This window comes from Halyomorpha halys, unplaced genomic scaffold (assembly GCF_000696795.3).
Source record: "Halyomorpha halys isolate HHAL.00 unplaced genomic scaffold, Hhal_1.1 Scaffold994.1, whole genome shotgun sequence".
NCBI lineage: Eukaryota > Metazoa > Arthropoda > Insecta > Hemiptera > Pentatomidae > Halyomorpha > Halyomorpha halys.
Window position 1 is genome coordinate 60,759 of NW_027115041.1, and position 7,620 is coordinate 68,378.

Sequence of the window (7,620 nt, forward strand, 5' to 3'; positions counted from 1 at the left end):
AAAAAAAAAAAAAAGGAAAGTTATATATTCCGAGATCTTAGCCAATATCCCTTAAATAAATTTTAAGATTAAGAGTTATCTAGAATTAATAATGTACGTTAATAATAATTCTTTAATCTTATTATTCCGTAATGCTACAAAACCCAGTTATTTCCTCTGCATCTTCTCCACAAAAAAACTTATCAACATCCGACTTCACATCTGAGATATATTCTTGGATTATTCAATATTATGTTTACATGATTATTGAAGTTAGAATATAGTTCAAGTTGCATAATACTGTGAAATGGTTTGACAACAGGGATGCAGTTTCCATGGTAACAGGAAGAAGGCGAGGGCACAAGGCCAACCAATAGGCAACTGCAGCGGGAGCATGCGCCGAGCCTAATTTGTTTGGCACTTGCCTGTTGAAATATTTCGTCTTCTTGGAACGACAGTTAGTTCAAATTGAAAATGACAGTTCCATTGTCACGTCTCTAACGGGAACGGGCAATTTCACTGAAAAGCAAACCGCTCATTGAGTATTTAACTTAAACGACAGTGTGATCAAACAAACCTTTTAGAAGTATCAATTTTATATTAACTACTTTAAAATGATTAATAATTTTACGATCAGCTATCTTGACTGGATGTATATTTTTTATTTAGATTTTCTTCGACATTCCTCGTTGACGTCACAAATCTTGTATTTACTAATAGGTGGTTTGCGTCTAAAGATACGTCATCATTACAAAGTGGGCCCTATGGCGTGGGTTTGATTCCAATTCTGTGTTGATGGGCTTGGAGGTAATCATGTCTAGTGAGTAATCTGAGATTAGTAATAAAGTTATTTTTCTCGTTGAATCCTTATCAAGTACTGAAACCAGGACCTTACTCCAATCTTACGATAGACACGGGAAAAGTAATAAAGTCAGAAAATGGTCATAAGAGGTTAAGTACTTCAAGGAACATCCTACACGGTCTGTTGGATTGACAGTAAAATCCATGTGGACGTTAAGGTCGATTTTATTGGAGTAATACGGTCTATTACCGTGACAATTTGAAAATTTTAAGTGGAGGGGACGCTGTGACCGTTTTATTTATGCCATGCGTTTCACCTGATTCTTGCGGTCAATGCCAAAGTAATTGCCAAACAAGCTTTCTGTTTATTAGGAATAGAAAGAGATATTGCAGAAGGTTCTTACTGTTCGGTATCTCCAATACAAGTAAGCGTCAGTCGGGCTGGCTGTACAGGGGGCTTCATGATTCACCTCTGTCACGTCAGTTTGGCTTTGGAATAATGGCTGCTAATCCTTTCGTATGCTATTTAAAATTATGAAATTGGTTCTTTAACTTAACCTTTTTTTTTTTTCAGAATTTATTAAACGAACTATCTAGGAAGGACGGTTAATGTAGTGTATAAATCAGAATTTGAAAATGTTCCAAAACTAGCTGTTGCAATTTATTTTAATGCAATTTATTGCTATCTATCGAATTTGTAAATTTAAATGAAGTGGAAAAGACTGATCTACATGACTATTATAAGGCCTATCTGGAAATACGGAGTTGAGCTTTGGGGCTCCACTAAACCATCAAATTCCTCCAGAATCCAATCCTTACAGTCCAAAATCCTTAATGCTCCTTACTTTGTCACAAATCAAGTCATCCATCAGAACCTCAATGTTCCATATGTTGCCGATTTGGCCAGAACCAGATACCGTTCCTTCCATAATAAACTTCTCAACCACACAAATCCACTTGTTTCTAACCTGGCTTCTCCTTCATTACCTAATAATCCTCCTAGGCGTCTGAAAAGAAGATGGCCTCGAGATCTCCTCTAGAAATGTTATTGGAGTTCTATCAGTGGGTAGATTCTCCACATGTTTGTATCATGTCACTATGTCACCTACAGCAAATTTACTTGTTGTATATATGTGTATACAGTTGTAATTAACAATAAATAAATTATTTAAAAAAAATTAAGTAGAAATAAATTTTATTTACTCTAAGACTCAAATCTTCTTTATATTATTTATAGTAATATTGGAAATGCCTATTAAGGTAACTAACAAAAGTTATAGTTTTAATTTTTTCAATTTATTTTTCAACTATCAATAAGCAATATAAATCAATTTCATACACAAGCAATTGTCCAATAATCTAAAAATCCTATCTAGGTTTTTTCCCTCCCTCTATGGGTTATGTAATGGAATAATTCCTACCATTTTTTATCATTTCACTTTCGGAGATTTCATTCTACAAACATTCTCTTATCAGATAAGGAAAAGGGGCTAGGAGGACATACTAGCGACTAGAATCATTGAGTGAGTTGGCCTTTATTTTAAAGAAGGTAGAATATATCCTGCTAGATCATAAGTTAATGAGAATGAAATGCTATGGTTTGATTGTTAATAAAACACTAGTTGGACCCGCATATGCAATAAGGAACCATCACCATTTTGAAAAATTGTGTTTTATAAGCTGTATAAATTAGTTTATTAAACAATGTTAGGTTTAACAACAGAAACCTAAGGCACCTCGCCCCTTGATATCTGTGTTTGATAAAGATGGACTCATGGGGTTTAGTTGTAAAAAAACACTGATTAAAAAAACCTTAGTTCATAAAGGATTTCAACAACACGTTTTACGAACGAATAACTCAATTAATAAAATTGTAAATTGTTATTAAATACAGTTAGTAAAGAAACCTCAATTTATGAAATTATAAAAAGTTCAAAAAACAGTGATTAAAAAACCTTAGTTCATAAAGAATTTCAGTTATATTTTTTTACGACCGAATGCTCAATTTCCAAAAACAAATTGTTTATGAGGCGAGAAAGATTTTTTTTCACTATTAGATACAGGTAAAAGTTTTTTCACATAGATAATGAAATGAGGTTCTCCTGATCAAAATGAATTATTGTCCATTTGTAATTTTGATCCGGAAAAAATCTATTACGAAATTCATAATAAGGTGTTGATAGTTTACCGTAGATTAATAGGTGGTAAAGATGGTTCGGGGAAGGAGTGGGGTGTGGTCAGCAAATAAACTCAATAAAAAAAAAATATATTGTGTTTATTTGCTGACCGCACACCCAATCATCTTCTTCACCTTTTACGAAATTCATTGTGCAGGGAACAACAAACTCCGAAACTTTGTAAATAAGTGACCACTATTAAAGCAAAAAAAAATGATATATAATAAATAATTATAATTTATGCAATCTTCACCAATAGCTACAATAAATCTAATCATTAAATGATTTTCATTCCAGTAATTATTCACATAAATGTTGAGAATTTTAATACTCGTGCAATAGTATAATCTGTTCTTACAAATACTAATTTGTTACCTTCCTAATAATAAAGATAACTGTACCCTATTGGTCCGTCAGCCGTAAATTGTTCCTCGGCACAGACAGACCGGCGCCATTTGCATATCGCTTAGAAATGTTTATCGTTTTTTTTCCTTCGTCGAATCACGTGATCCTTCGAAGCACCTGTTTCGAAATAACGAATAATTACAATTAAAGGTGACGATGCAAATTAAGGCGACTTACGTAGGTACAGCGGAGGTCAAAACCGGTTTCAAAACTGCACCTACCCGCTGCCAAACAAGCTGCCAATAAATAACTTCCTTCAGCTCTTCCAATGATTATTTTTAATTTCATCTCTTACTTTGTTTTTAAAAACTTTACTAGTCTTGTGCGGTTTCTAAATGATTTTTTTTAAAATTATTATATACAATATTGCTAGTATGTCGTGATAACTGGCATCTAGAGTTTTAAGGATTCATCATCAAACGAATAAAATCTTCAGAATTGGCAATATTTTAGGGACATTTTTTATATTATTATAAAAAAAAGTGAAATAAAAGAAGAAGAGAAATAAAAACATAACGGATAAATCATGAAAAAAGCATAATTCTGCGCGTTGATCACGCTCAGGCTGGGTATCACTCAGTGAGGCGCTATCATTTTGTGAGATGCTAAATCCAAAATATCCATAAGGACATCTTAAGAAATTCGTTTCATTATTAAAATCTTATAGCCAAAAATTATTATTGTTCCTACATATGGTGAGTTAGGTAAAAGAAAATATTGAAACTAAGAGGATAAGATTAATTTATTAATAATTTGTATATTGAAATTCACAAGAGAGAAAAAAAATATTAATTGAATGAACAATCAAATTCAGCTCAAGGTGAAATATTTGGCTAACTACCATCTGTATAATTTTTGGAGAAATTGTTAAACTTTTTTGAGGGAATAAGGGAAGAAGATGAGCGATAATTCTCGTAGTGTTCTGGTACAATTTCCGCCATAATTTTTTCTATAACTTCTATATAAATAGTCGTGCTTCCTAGGGGCCGTCTGTGGTTGAGGGAGTCGAGGCATAGATCTTTACAGACTCGGTTGTGTAGTGCCACCGGTTCGGATCCAGCCTGTGGGGTCGACATTTATTTCTGTTGCGGTCCCACGAAATGAAAGCCCCACCATGTTTAGAATAGGGTGGTACCCTGTAGATGAAAATCCTCCTTTCATTCTTGTTTGTCAGAAATGACCAGAAACAGGGTCATTCAGGAATACTGCTTCCTTGGAAAAGTACATGATATTTTTAGCAGTTTTATTTTACAAAATTTCAAATACGTCATTTTTTTTTACACATTTTTCTAAGAACATAAAAATATTTCTTTTTTCACATTATTTTTTTTTTATTCTAAATTCAAACAACATTTTGTATAAATTAGAAATAAATAAATAAATTCATCGATTAAAATCACGATTAGACATATTTTTGAAGAGTGTACTCACTATTTGCCAACAATAAATAGGATAGGACTGACCCCAAATTTATCCGAAGCTCTCGCAGATAAGGAAGCTAAAATTACATGAGTGTTTGAATTTTTAAAAACACATCACCTTCTTTATAAATTATATCTCCTCTTCGATTTTTATTTTTTTATTTGTTTTATTTTTTTTTATTTTTTTTATTTTTATATTATTTATTTATTTATTCATTTAATTTTTTTTTTTACTTTTATCATGCCATAGGCGTTGATGACCAGAGGGTTTTACGCCTTTATGCAACAATCAACAACAACAAAATTACGATATCAATAGTTTTCAGTTATCTAAAAAGCCTAAAAGAAATATGTAATGTTATAAAAGTTAACAATTTTAATGTAATTCTATTATCTTTTTTAATTTGGCGAATTAAAAAATCATTACAATTAAATAAATACTAAGTTTTATATGACATTTTATTTATTTTCAGACTTTTAACTTGAATATCTTCATTTTTTAATTCTTTTATATTACATGTATGTGTATATATATATATATGTTGTTATTACTTATTTTTGTAAAAATAAATATTATTGACTTTTCGCACCACTACAACTTAACTTTATCAATCCTGCATGCCCATAAACGTTTTATTTACTTAATAGATATTAGATTTGTTGCTTGAAGATAAATTAGAGGTCTTATCCGTCAAGTTTTTTATTTTCAATTTCAGGTAGTTGATCTGTCTCTTGTCTAGATGTCAAGAGCCAACTCTCGAATAGCCCACTTTTTCAGCATACTAACAATCACATTAATAACGCCATATTTGTTCTATTTAATTCATCTTCAGGCTTTCCTTTTAAAACACTCCAAGTTATTGTATTCTTAGAAATTCTAATTGTTTCAAATTTTAAATGTCCACCTTTATCTGGCAACAATAACATTTCTTGGAATCCCAATACAATGAGTCAATAATAAATATGCTGCAATAGCTTATGTAATATGATTGATTGCATTACTATATAATGTAATGTAATTAGTGGAAATTTTAGAATGTTTTATTATTGTTTTTCACGTTTCAATGACAGCTATTGGTGCATTCGTTAACTGCGTGTCATTAGTATGATTTATTACTTGTTTGAACAAATGTATATTATATATACATATAATACGTAAAAACATAAATTGTTAACATAATAATTATATATTCACAAACACACACAAGTATAACTGAACCAACCAACTTTTATTTTGAGATTTAGTTTTATATGAAATATTGGTAATTTTTTTCTAGATTTTTCATTTCTCAACAATAAGCCAATGTGTACTGATCTTCAATTATTAAAGTATTTAAAAAATATCTCTGAATAATTATAAGTTTGTTTATTTGAAATAATTGACCATTGTGTATTATTATCAGTAATAAAAAATGTATAAAGAATTTTTTTTTTCAGAAACGACTCTAAAGATCTCGATGTAAAACGTCCTCTAAAGTAGCTTTAATTTTGTATATCTAAGATAATTAAAAATGTCAAATTGTTAACACTAAAAAATATATATATAAATACGAACTATGAAACAATTAATAATCAACTATAGGAGAAAATGGAGAAATAGAGACAGCAATTCTGAGACTGGAAAATCTGAGACACTCGAGCGTCCCCGATCTCTCCCGATTCCAATTATATGTATACAGCCTCATTATATTTTTTTAACTGTTGCATCTTGGCAGGAATAAAGTCATATTCGTTATTACCACCTCGATAAATCTTGAAATACGAGTCTAGTAGCAACAGAAACAATAAAACTTATTGGTTAAAATTATCACCTTCCAGGGTGGTCAGTGAAAATTGTGTGATGCGCTTACCGATAATTTTTTTTTTAAATTTCTAAATAATCTTAGACACCAGGGCCCTGTTTCATAATTAAGTACAAACTTATAATATTAGTCTTGTCGATATTACTTAATACAATTACACAATAGTAACTTGTACTTTAGAACTTTTTAACTGCTGTAATATCACTAATAGGAAGGACTATTATGAAAAAAATAAGTATTAGTGTAATTATCACGTTGTTTCTATACTTGTAATTTGAACTAATACTACTAGCTTTCATTATGAAACAGGGCCCAGGAATGTTGTAAGAACTAAATGTGTTAGAGGAAACTATATCTTCTCAGCGGAGAGGAAAAATTAATTTGTGTTTTTATGAAATTCGACAAAAAAAAATTAAACTAATACATAATTATGTGATCTGAGTAAGGTTCTGGCTAAACTAAAAAAAAATTGTAATACAATGAGTTGGATTTTTATTACCCATGAGTCCGCCATGAAACATTTTTTTAGGGCTGCTCACAATCCTATACTTAAAATATTTAACATGGTAAAAATTACATTTAACACAACATCATGAATACCCCTAATGAAACCTCCTACTCATTATTTATTTATTTTTTACTTCTTGTGTTATTGTCAGCAACCCCTCAAATGTGTTAACTTTAGCCGTCATTTGAAACTATATTTTTTCTATTATATTTATTCTATTACTATATTTTTTATATTTATTTTGTTGTACGACTCAGACAAATAATTAATTCCATTTGAATGTCAAATACAGTATATTAAAGACAAAAATACCTCTTCAATGAATACATATGAACTGATTGGTTTTGTTTTTAAAATTATTGGTAGGAAGTCATAAGAGATTATGGGAAAGTTGAGAAATTTCTTTACGTTTTAAGGAAAGTTTATATTTTGTTTATTAAAAAAGAGTACATTATGTATTAGTTTCAAAATATGTTTAGAAAGCCAAGAGGAAATAATATCGATTAGAATGAAATATAAAAATAGAA